Here is a 13,442-nt window from a genome sequence, read left to right as displayed (position 1 = left end):
TCGTAATGAGTGCACCTCTGTACCTGTGGTTGGACAATGCTTCTACTGTCACACATACTGTGACACGGTACACAAGGGTAGACCAACAAAGGGGAACATAGTAGGTGGAACTTAAATTGAGAGGGATTCAATTCGGTATCAGAACTTGAATCCGCTGTGGCTTGGTTGATAAAGACGAAAGGTGGAAAGCCAGGTGTGAGTCCCGGTGCTGGAGAGAATTTTTCTTCATTCTATCGATTCTTCACCATGTGCAAAGAAAGATATCTATATATATAATTTGAACTGGTAATGGAAATTACGGGAAAACGGCTGAACGGATTTTAATAAATGACTCCTCATTTTGAAGCTTGGAACCCAAAGTTTTTCGGAAAAGTAGTAGTTTTCAGTGAAATTTCAATTTTCCTATATAATTTTCCTATTTTCCAAAATCCGTCTGTTGTCAGTTTTGAGAACTAATTTTATTGAATCACAGCCGACTTGATTGAATTTCAGAACAAAACACACACTACAATAAACAATAGGCTATTATGCGAAGGCCATGATCTGCAGGATTGCTGACATATTTAGAGCTCAATTCAATTTGTTATTAAAAACTGATTCTGCAGCGTAGGCCTATAATTTTCTGAGTACAGCTGTGTATTGGATATTCAAATCTACAAAACTTGAGGTGGTTTGATGACATTATTACCATTAGAAATTAAATGTTATTATAGTTAATATCATGATGCATCTATTTTTCATTAATTGTACATAATATTGATGCTATATTGATGACATGAAAGTGAAATATTTTGTGGTTATGTAAGTAAATGTAGAGAATATCTTAATTTAGATCTTCATTTCTATAATTTACTGAGTGGCTGCTATATATAACTACAAAACTTAAGTAAGGTAATAATATTGTTATTAACAATCAAATATTTTTATACTTATTAACCCAGTCGGGTTGGGTCTTTTTCATATACTTAATGGTGGTGTAGTGTAGATATTGATATGTGTCATTGTCTTCAGTATTGGCTCGAGAGAGCGCAAAAATTACAGTTCCTAAGGAAAGATCAAAAGGTATTACTTACTGATAAAATAAGAGGCCTAGAAAATGTTGTAGTCTCCAGATCATTTCAGCAAGATCTCTTAGTAGGATAAAATGATTTTACGCTCTACATTTCAAGTTCTACATGGAGCAGCTATACGAAAATGCTATTGTTCGAAAGCTTAGCAAACCTGACATTTTTTTAACTTTCGCCTACAATCCACAATGGCCTGAAATAGCTACTGCTATCGTCCTGGCATTGATACTTGCGTTTTCGCGTTGAAACTCAAAACTGAAGTTGGATAGGTTCAAGAAAAAGTATTTGGCCTAAAAAAATCCATTCAGAGGGAGTATGTTTCATTATTATGGAAGGAAATAACTATCAAAAAGACAAGTATTCTCATTGAAAATAAATCTGAAAAATTTTTATTTGAACGTCTAATGAACTTAGTTTGCAGCAGCATTTGCTGCACAAACCACTAGTGTTATTTTAATTGCACTGCCATATGCAACTGCTATTTTTCAGACCCTTGTTGTTGCAGTCTTCAATCCATTCAAGAAATCATGGTTGAAAGTGACCAGGAAGTGGAGAATAGAAAATACTGGAGAGGATGTCAACAGGGAAAGTTTCTTCTATGTTCCACTTCCACCGTGGTGACCCTGGTTCAATCCTCAGCAGGATCATGAAGAAATTTGTGGTGGACAGCAGAGCAGATGGGAGAGGTTTTCCTCAGAGTTCTCCCATTTTCCCTCATCATTATTACCATCATTGCACCATACTGCACAATAACTCTCACTCTGTGAGGTCGCAAGCCAGGCCTCCAGAACAAATAAAAATTGGCTGGAAGTTGTACACATTTCCGTTTAATAAAGACTATTATTATAAATGAAACTCTGATAAATTATAATTTTCACAAAAATATTCAGTTGGAATTTCATGTGACTCAATTTTATCCCTTTACTTTAGAAGACGTAGACTATTCCAAGGAAGGAAGATGAAGAACCTCATGAAGAAGGACAAGGCAGTGGAGCTCTGGATTCATAATTCTGTGGACCTGGGTTCGATCTTGAGCATATCCCTGATTTATGACTTATGTTTGACAAGCCCATGGTCTAGGTAACACAGGGTTTTTTCCAGGGTCTCCAGGTCCCATATGGCATCCCAAGAAATCTTCATCATCTCCTGTCATTGCGGGTGTAACGTGGACCAGCCTCCTATTGTGCACTCTGGGTAACGACTCTGTCGGTAAATTGGTCTACACAACTGGTTTCATATGGGTAAATGACAGACAGTTCAGGTATATGTACACCTTTACATACAAAAAATTTTGTTTTGCATAATTTTGCTCTGTAAAATTTTTATACAATTGAGAATGGTACCAGAAAGAGGATGAAGTGAACAGATCCCTTGAAATTATGTCTAAATTGTTTATAAAAATTATTTTGTTTATAATTTTGACATACAACTTGAAACATGATAGCTCATGCAGTTTTTAAGATAGAGCCACAGTTTTTTCACTGTTTTATAGCTAAAACTACTCTTTAGTGCCTGACATAGAGCTATTTTTTATTTTCATTTACATTAATTAAATATTACCATTTATGTAAGTTATACTAATATTTTATGTTGCATATGTCATTTAAGAAATCCATAGATAATTATTAACTATATTAATGTTATTTTACTCATTGTCAGGCACTAGGGGACATTTCAAGCTTCAAAATGACACCAATATCTTCTTGTTATCACCATATTTGGCTGAGATATGTTTAAAAGAATTAAATATTCTAAAATTACTATTTGCAGGAAATGAGCCACAAACTTCCAGAGCCTAGAAGACTCCATCATCATATGCCATCCCTTAAGCAGCTTCATGTTCGTCCAGTTTCAGCTTCTTTCTGCCTCTCAAATACTTCCTCCTTGTTTTAACTTCAGGTGTTGAATTTGTTTTTTGGCATTTTGTCATTTTCCATTGATCCAACAAATCCTGCGATGGTGTTTGTCCCTGGGTTTATGCCCATCCTCCTCAGAATTTTAATTTATACTTTTGGACTCTTATTAAAATGACGTACAACATCACTGACACACAAATTTACAGTTTTCTGACTAACAGTAAAAGATTACAAATTACTTCATTATGTAAAAACGTGTTTTCAATCTAATGATCATGCACTGATATCTATGCATCTATTTCGGGACTAGAAAGAAGTTTATTTTACAAGCAATGCTGGACAATGGGATTGACTGCTACGAGGATCACTCCAAAAGTATCCACAATATTTATTTAAAAATTACACTTTTATCCTACAGCTTTGCTATTTTCATAGAATGTAGATACACCCTTCAGGAACAATACGTCACTTTTCCACAATCCCCGCACCTTTCAACTGCCTTACGCCACCTTGGAATGAGGGCCTGTATACCTGCACGATAAAAGTCTGGACCAACACATTTGAGCCTACCTTTAGTAGTGTGCACGAGGGAGTCATCATCTTCAAACCTCGTTCCTTCAGTTTACCAAAGAGATGGTAATCGCATGGTGCCAGATCAGGACTGTAAAGTGTATGTTTCAGTGTTGTCCATCCAAGTACAGGAGCCATCTCGAAGAAGTGCCATCATGGCGCCACTCACGGGAATGACTTAAATTAAATCTGAATACAAGGGGGAAGGATGTATCTATGACCTCCATAAATTGCAAAAGTATACTTACTTATTTACTTACTTACTTACTGGCTTTTAAGGAACTCGGAGGTTCATTGCCGCCCTCACATAAGCCCGCCATTGTTCCCTATCCTGAGCAAAATTAATCCATTCTCTATCATCATATCCCACCTCCCTCAAATCCATTTTAATATTATCTTCCCATCTACGTCTCGGCTTCCCTAAAGGTCTTTTTCCCCTCCGGCCTCCCAACTAACTCTCTATATGTATTTCTGCATTCGCCCATACGTGCTATATGCCCTGCCCATCTCAAACGTCTGGATTTAATGTTCCTAATTATGTCAGGTGAAGAATACAATGCGTGCAGTTCTGTGTTGTGTAACTTTCTCCATTCTCCTGTAACTTCATCCCTCTTAGCCCCAAATATTTTCCTAAGCACCTTATTCTCAAACACCCTTAAGCTCTGTTCCTCTCTCAAAGTGAGAGTCCAAGTTTCACAACCATACAGAACAACCGGTAATATAACTGTTTTATAAATTCTAACTTTCAGAAAATTGCAAAAGTTTAGAATAAAAAATAAATTAAAAAAAATGTGCATTACTTTTGGAGTGATCTTCATAGAAGTGACCATGGCTGATGACGCAGAATTTTGGAAAATGGGACTTATCTGAAAAACAATGAGGCATAAATCGAAAATCCTTATATCATATTAAAGGGGAGAAAATTCTCTATTAAATTAGTTATATTTTGAAAATTCTAATTTTTCATCATTTTTTGCATTTTGTGGGTGTACATATATCTAAATTACTCGCGATTAGAAAAAAAAATATGTACAGGGTGGAAGTGAAATAACCTTGCAGCTTGAAAGGGATGATAGGTTATATGTAAATGAAAACTTCTATTACGTTTTGTGTTTAAATGCATGGTTAATTAAAAGATTAAGTTTGAAGTTTGAGCAGTCCAACAACATCGTCACTAATACACTGTACTCATGATACAGATGTCAGAGGTCAACAAACTCGGTGAGTCTCCATACGTAAGCTGCATTCTGCAGTGGCTTGAATTTATGGATTTTTTAAAATTAAATTTACATGCAAGCCGTTCACACTATTGAAATTCGCTAGAGGGATAAATTATTCTTTATTACATTTCCTATCGATATGGGCAAGTCCACACCTGTGGAGGTGGCCCGGGTTCGATTCCCAGTCGGGGCAAGTTACCTGGTTGAGATGTTGATAAAGCATCGTAAAACAACCTACTAAAAAAAAAAAAAAAAAAAAAAAATATGGGTAAAAATCACAACCCTACTCGCAATAGTTACCCAGTAAGAGAAAAAACATTTTTTTCTGAAAAAAACTATGAACTTTCCACCAATATGATATTATAGTTTTTATGTTACATATAACATGAGCTATTCGCTCTGGAAATCTGCAAGACTATTTCACTTCCACCCTTTGTAAGTTTTTTGATTGTGTGTACTTCATTATAGTCTTGTTGGTTTATGAATGTATTGATTACACAACTGACTCTGTTTGTGACTGTAACAGAAACAGCTAGTGTTCAGTACACTTACCATAGGCCTATTGCATAAGACAGCAGACCTAGATAGCGCATGTAGTGCACATTGATCATTGCAGAATATAGTTTGAAGATTTACTGTTTCATTCAAATCCTGTGAAAAAGTTAACATAAAATGAACAAACATTTGCAGGATATATTTTGAAGATGTACCGTTTCATTCAGTTACTGTGAAAAAGTTAACAGTAAGAAAATGAACAAAAATTGCAGGATATATTTTGAAGATGTACTGTTTCATTCAAGTCCTGTGAAAAAGTTAACAGTAAGAAAATGAACAAACATTGCAGGATATATTTTGAAAATGTACTGTTTCATTCAAGTCCTATGAAAAAGTTAACAGTAAGAACATTGCAGGATATATTTTGAAGATGTACCGTTTCATTCAATTACTGTGAAAAAGTTAACAGTAAGAAAATGAACAAAAATTGCAGGATATATTTTGAAGATGTACTGTTTCATTCAAGTCCTGTGAAAAAGTTAACAGTAAGATAATTAACAAACATTGCAGGATATATTTTGAAGATATACTTTTCATTCAAGTCCTGTGAAAAAGTTAACAGTAAGAAAATGAACAAACATTGCAGGATATATTTTGAAGATGTACTGTTTCATTCAATTACTGTGAAAAAGTTAACAGTAAGATAATTAACAAACATTGCAGGATATATTTTGAAGATGTACTGTTTCATTCAAGTCCTGTGAAAAAGTTAACAGTAAGATAATTAACAAACATTGCAGGATATATTTTGAAGATGTACTGTTTCATTCAATTACTGTGAAAAAGTTAACAGTAAGATAATTAACAAACATTGCAGGATATATTTTGAAGATGTACTGTTTCATCCAATTACTGTGACAAAGTTAACAGTAAGATAATTAACAAACATTGCAGGATATATTTTGAAGATGTACTGTTTCATTCAAGTCCTGTGAAAAAGTTAACAGTAAGAAAATTACAGGATATATTTTGAAGATGTACTGTTTCATTCAAGTTCTTTGAAAAAGATAACAATAAGGAAATTAAAAGTCCAGAGGCAGGATTTCAATGAAGAAAAGGAGATGAAGAAAGCAGAAATTGAGGGAGTGACAGGACCAAAAAGTAAGAATTTCAAAGACATTGATTAGATCGAATCTAAAAAAAAATAGGAAAAAGCTTACACGTAAATTACACTATATTACTGAGCATGAATATGCTTCATGCAATGACTCTGCATATTTGCCTACCATCTACTGACCTACCCACCTAGGAAAATGTGTAACTAAATTTGGAGTTGTGACAAACCTTGTGTTCATTTTTACTTTACTCTTGGTACTGCTTTATGTCATAAATTCCACCAACAAAATTATCTGATATTGTAATTAATTTTCTGTTTGTGTAAGAAGTTTGTGTCACCTGCAGAGTTTATTTCCTCTCGTTTCCAACTTGATTCCAGTTTTTGAGGTCTGGATTTATTTTCTTGATTCTTCAGTGTGCTAAATGGAGTTGAACTTCATGATCAACTTTCGAATTGGTTTTTGTTTTACATATATGATTTTATTTCCATTATTGTTTGATTGTCTATGTATATTTCTTTATTGGTTCTGATGATAGTTTTTGGTACCCATAATATCAAAATAAGAAAGAAATGTAAAGATTATATTTTATTAATGCAATAAACTTATCTGTTTGACATATTTATATATTTGTTAACAATTGTATACAAATACCTTAGAAATTATGCAGAATAAACCAGTTACATATTTGTTCTGTCTTGATCTTTCTGAATTGCACTCCACTATTAATTGTAAGTATCTGAATGCATGATACATCACCAGGATTAATTAAACAGTAAGAAAACTGATGAATAGTTTCAATAATCTGTAACATGAAAGAATGAGTGGATTAGTGAATGAATGATTGGTTGACATCCAAGAAAACGTAAAGACAACATTCAATTGGTCAACCCTGCTTTTTCTTCCGTTTGGACTGTATTTAATTATTAATTTTGGTAATCTTTATCTGGACATTCTATTTACATACCAACCCAACTTGTTTTGTATGTTGCTAATTTTGTTTAAATGGGACTACTTGAAGTTCTTGCAAAATTTCGTTATTTACTTCAATTGTTTCCTACCATTCTTTGCATAAATTTTATTTTGGCAGACTTTAGTTTGGATTTATCCTTGGCAGTGGCGATTTCTCTTAAGGAGCACAGGAGCAGTGCACCACCTCTTCAAATAACACACGTTTTATAAGTTATATCAATGAGCTGCAGTAGACTATGTGAGCGACATAATTCTTTATTATAATACTATGTAAAAATAACACTGCATGTGTACTGGTCTTGTTGACGCCTGGGACTTATGTTTACCGCTCGACACTTGCGGCACACTGCTCCATTCGAGCATGCGCAGTAGTACTGTTTCACTGGCAGGCTTTGGAGCATGGTAGGTAGGTTTACAGTGAGCGTAGGAGGGGTTAGGAGCACTTTCAGATGTGTTCTCAAGCTCGTTCCATCATAAATGCTACAATGAATAGTGTGCAAAATCTGTTAAATGTTTAATTTTCTATAAGACCTTTACACGAAAAGATCAAAATAAAGAAGATGGGTAGACCTACACATGAATTAAAATTATAAGTGACGAAGAACAGTAATAGAGAAGTGACTAGAAAATTCAACTTTCGGACTTACGAAAAATGCAATATGCGGCTGCGATATAAAAGACGCTGTATTTTGTTTTCTTTGCCTGTCGTTCGACGGCGAACATTTATTGACAAAAATAAGTACGTTTTATGAATTTTATTTATTTTTCTGTTTGAATTTAGGACTTTGCGTAGTAACTACATAATTTTGATTATCGTTCTGCAGATATGATTGATTTGAAGCGCATGAATGAAGAAATTAAAAAACACGATTCTTCAGCTGCACACATCAACAATAATGTTAAATTAGCAGTGTTGGGTCAAACAAACATATAGACGCAATTAGATTCAATTGGATTGTTGAACTTCACAATGATAAAGCTACCAAGCACAGATATGTGCGTGCGGTTTTGTGGAGCTTTGAGTTGGCTTTAAGAGATCACGAAGACTGAAACTCATCTTTAAACGCTAGTATTTTTCTTGGCCTCATCAATTTCAGTTCTGAATTAGACCCACTCTTAAGGAACAATTGGAAAGAGGAACAGTGTTTAAGAGCACGTCAAACACTATACAGAACGAAATCCTTCAAGCAATTTTGATGTATGCCATGATGAGATTTCAAAGAAATAAAGAAAGCTGCTGACTTTTTAACAGTTAAGGCTGATGAGACGACACACGTATCGAATGCTTGTGAACGTGTGAACTGTGTTATAAAACGCAATATAACGAAAACAATATTATTTACGGTGTACTGCAATAGAAATTGAACACTTTACTTTGCTATTGTTGGACTACCTAGGAAACTGATTAACTGCAATTTCTTGACTAACAAAATTATGTAAATCTATAACTACGTAGCGTATGTTAATAGTTACTTAATAGTAGATGTAATAATAATAATAATAATAATAATAATCATAATCATAATCACAATAAATATTTGTGCACCACCAGGATTATTTATCACCACACGCCACTGATCCTTGGTCCTAAAACTTTCCAGAATCTAAAAACATCATATGTTTTTCTATCATATTTTCTTTATATAATATGAAATGGAAATTAAATTTTACAAGTACAGTTCTGAACTTACTTTAACGTAACAATATTTCATTATTTCTCTGTTAGGAATAACCTACATTCGAACTTTTAACGAATATCCTTGTTAATGATTTCTTGTTTAATCAAGAAAAGACTATTGATATAACTTTTAGCCTAAATCATCTAATAGATAAGGACAACAGACAAAACTATACAAAATTTCTGGGACTTTTTGTAGACTCCAGTTTAACATAGGATAACCATATCGAATATATACGCATAAAGTTATGAAGAGTTTTATATTTGTAAAATAAACTAATGATATGCATTTCTCAAAATGATTTAAGATGTGCCTATTTGCATTATTTCAATCAATAATCCGATATGCCTTAATTTTCTGGGGAAATGGTACCAAAATTGGAAGTACCGATATCTTGATTTTGAAAAAAGAAGCCATTGGGATTTTATGTAAATCAAACTATTTTTAATGTTGTCGACCACTTTTCAGACAATCGCAGATATTAACAAATGACAATTACTCATTAGTGGCCAAGATACATGATGATGAAATTAGAAATATTGAAAAAATTAATATTCCATACTGTAGATTACATATGACTAACGCAGACTTTTCTGTTATGGGGATGAAATTATATAATAAGCTTCCCAGTCAATATTGTAAGTTACCAATCAATAGCTTTAAAACTAGATTTTATAATTGGTTATTAAATAATCCTTTTTACTTTGTTGGTGAGTTTTTTTTAACACAAATTTGCATGAAATGGTTTTTCAATAAATACATTTAATTGCATTCAGTTACAGTTAATACATTAAAGGTGAAGTATTTTCATTAATTTTTATAGTTTTTAAAAATATTTCGTCTTTTCATTTTTAATTAAATTTTACTTTTTCAATTATATTTGTGTTTTTCAAATGTATTATGTTTTGCAATGTATCTGTGACGAAGCCTATTACTGTATGTCTAATGGCCTAATGTAGTGAATTGAATTTAATATGTACATAACACCAAAAATAACATTGAACATGGTGGTTATGTCTAAAAATGGGAAAAAGAGAGGAAGAAAGGTTCAAAAAATGCAACATTTCTCTCCTCTTTACAAAAAGTAATGGATTTATTTAAATAATTGTGTGGGCTTCAAGAAAATGTTACTTTCCTTCCTTTGTGGTACCCAAGGAACTCTCATTTTGAAAGGTTAAACACAATAGAATATGTATGAATAAATGAAGACATTTAATAATGGATTGCATTTCAGAAAACATCAGTATTGAAATGGAAGTCAACATCATACAAGGAACATATTGTGACAAATCTTTATAAAATTGTATTTATCAGTATTATTCTCAGAAATAATATGGAATCTATGTTTAATTCATTTATTAAGTTAACCTGGTTTAAAATTCAAAATGTTTTATGTCAGATTCTACAATTCAGAACGGAACACTATGCTGTATAACTCAGATACATATCAAATGATTCTACGTAATATCCAGATTCAGTATCATAAACACAGAGATTTGCAATTACTTTCATAGTCTAAATCTATTAATTAGATGTAATTATTCCATTATAAAGTTTTATTAAATTTTAAATACGATATCCAGCTATACCACACACACTAAAAGTAGTTTCTTTGTTTTATAAATTTGCTTAAGATGAGAAAAGAAAGATTTATAAGTGTTTATCTTATATGTCTCTTAGTAAATTATTTTTACCAGTAGGTACACATCTTTTGTTGAGTTTTTATTGGAAGTCATAGAAGGGTGGGTGTTGAAGAATATGCTTTGTGTGTTTATTGCCATTTCTTCAGCTTTTAAATTATTTTATTGGCACATATACAATCTATTGATCTATCTCCTAAACTGAAATCTTCAGGAATTTGTACGTGAACGAATAGAAAATACATAGGGTAAAGTATAAAATAATGTCATTAATTTCAGGGGGTTATTTTTTTAGATATTTCAAGTAAAAATATTTCGGAATATGTATGATAAGAACTTTCTGTGTTAAATTTTAACGTACCTTGTTAACATGTTTCGACCTATTTTCGGTCATCTTTGGAACTGGTCGTTGTTGGTCTTGGCGCCTCTTGTTTCCTGTGAGGGTGCGTTCGTAGTGTAGAGTCAAAGAGTGTATGTGTTTTGAAATTGAGTTGTGTGTTGAGAATATCGTTGGGGTGTGTTTTCGTGTGTCTGTATATTTCATATTGTTCTAGTGTGTTGAGTTTCTGGCTTTTTGGTTGGATGTGCAGTATTTCCATGTCTGTGTTGATGTCTCTGTAGGTGTGGTTGGCATTTGTGATGTGTTCTGCATATGTGGAGGTGTTTTGTAATTTTGTTATGGCTGTGAGATATCAACACAGACATGGAAATATTGCACATCCAACCAAAAAGCCAGAAACTCAACACACTAGAACAATATGAAATATACAGACACACGAAAACACACCCCAACGATATTCTCAACACACAACTCAATTTCAAAACACATACACTCTTTGACTTTACACTACGAACACACCCACACAGGAAACAAGAAGCGCCAAGACCAACAACGACTAGTTCCGAAGATGACCGAGAATAGGTCGAAACATGTTAACAAGATACGTTAAAATTTAACACAAGAAAATTCTTATCATACATATTCCGAAGTGATACAGTGTTAAAAGTTGTGTAATTAAGATGTATAAAAATATTTCATACAATTTTGCTCGTTTTTGGTTGCTTTTCGAGATAAAAATAATTTTATATGAAACATTTCACAGCGTGTTTTGGGAAAGACGTTGATTTAATTCCCAATATGCTCAGTCAATTTAAGAGAGCAATGTGTTGTGATAATAAATGATTGAAAGAATTTTAGTTTTGTTCTTTAAATGTGCAGAAATTTGATCCGAACAAATGTAACATTTTATAATTCCTTTGCAGAACTAAAAAAACTCTTAAGTGCTGCAGATACATGCTTCAGGATTCAAGAAAAATGTGTACCTACTGTGACAACTTATGAGATTTTCTTTAAGGGAGGAGATGGGTGAAATTTCTAACTTCTGTAGTTTTTTAGCTAGTTGGTTCATTTTTGGCATACATATTCCACATATGATATATACATTTTACAAATTTTCATGCATGTCACCCAGATATTTTCTGAGTTATGCCCTTTTCCTAAAAAAAAAATTGCTGCATATTTTCAAAATTTTCCTCGTACAAATTTTAAGTATATCTAGAAAAAAAATTACAGTATCTTTGATGTGCCTAGAAAAGCACTAAGCATCCATATTTTGGAAATATATCCTCAGAATAGAGAAGAAAATTATTATTTTGTCAAAAGTTATTTTTTTAATTTAGAAAGTAATTAACCTATAAAAATCTGATATTACAATTTGTTAACCATACTTTACAGAACATGCAATAAAAATTTCATGTTTATTTATTTTAGTAGGTTATTTTATGACGCTTTATCAACAGCTTAGATTATTTAGCGTCTGAATGAGATGAAGGTGATAATCCCAGTGAAATGAGTCTGGAATCAATTTCATGTTCCTAGTATCAAAATTGTAAGAGCCTTTACACTTCGAACCTGACGAAATGTGATGAAAAGAAAGTGTGACAAAACAGCTTTTAAAATTTGCATGGAATAGAAGTTTAAGAGTGCATGCAGTCATTTATATATTGCGTCATTCATATGCTTTCGAGTGCTGCAATGTATTGAAACTTGCTCAACACATAAATAAGATTTTGCTGATTCATTTTTTACAAGAAAATGAAAATGACCAAAATTTCACCAATCGCCCCCCCTTAAATCAAGCTTGGTTTAAACTAAAATCTGAAGTAAAACAATTTGTATATTTCTTCTATAATATAAAAACATCCATTAAATGATGGTGAGTGGAATAGAGGGAGGAGATTCAAATATATTTCAAGGGAGAAAAATAAGGTGTGGGCATATGGTCAAGAAAAAAATTACCATGACAGCACTGAAACAGTGAATATTCGTACTCTGCATAGTCATTATGGTGACATCTGTCAGCAAGAGTTGTAAACAGAGTAATGGTGGGCTTGGACATGAAAAAATAGATATTTAACATGCAATAAATGTGGTGCATGGAACTAAGACTTAATTTCATCTGACAGAAGCTGAATCTAGAATTTTTTTCAACCCAAGAGTCATTCGCTCTTAGCTGGGATTGAACCTGTGTATTTTGATCACATATAAATTTAATTTTCGGTAAAAAACTTAACTGTTCATTGTACTAAATTAATATAATGCAAACATGTCATTTAAATATTTAATTAACATTTTCGCCTTTTACAGCAACATCAGATAAACATAAAATATAGATATATATATAAGCATTATCTATTACATATTGATACAGTACAATTGTAGGCAATTATGACATATGGTGATTAACATTAGAACAAATGATATTATGAAGTTAATAAATTAAAACATTAAAATTTGAAATGTAATACAAAATCATAAGTTTAATTCA

The 13,442-nt window shown here is 32.5% G+C and overlaps 1 protein-coding gene across 2 annotated transcripts in view; it reads left to right on the top strand.

Moving 5' to 3' along the window:
• The window catches only part of LOC138698566 (uncharacterized), a 41,182-nt gene extending 39,260 nt beyond the window's left edge, over window positions 1–1,922 (top strand). Inside the window, exon 5 of one of the 2 annotated variants that reach the window (XM_069824579.1) lies at window positions 1,573–1,922. The gene's annotated coding sequence lies outside the window, so the exon portion shown is untranslated. Of the gene's footprint in view, window positions 1–1,556 lie in introns of both variants that reach the window. The other variant, XM_069824578.1, reaches the window with a different exon arrangement.
• The last annotated feature ends 11,520 nt before the right edge of the window (window positions 1,923–13,442 follow it).

The sequence above is a fragment of the Periplaneta americana genome, chromosome 4, assembly GCF_040183065.1.
Source record: "Periplaneta americana isolate PAMFEO1 chromosome 4, P.americana_PAMFEO1_priV1, whole genome shotgun sequence".
NCBI classification, from domain to species: domain Eukaryota; kingdom Metazoa; phylum Arthropoda; class Insecta; order Blattodea; family Blattidae; genus Periplaneta; species Periplaneta americana.
The sequence above is the reverse complement of the archived record's forward strand: the minus strand, read 5'-3'. Positions and strand labels throughout refer to the sequence as shown.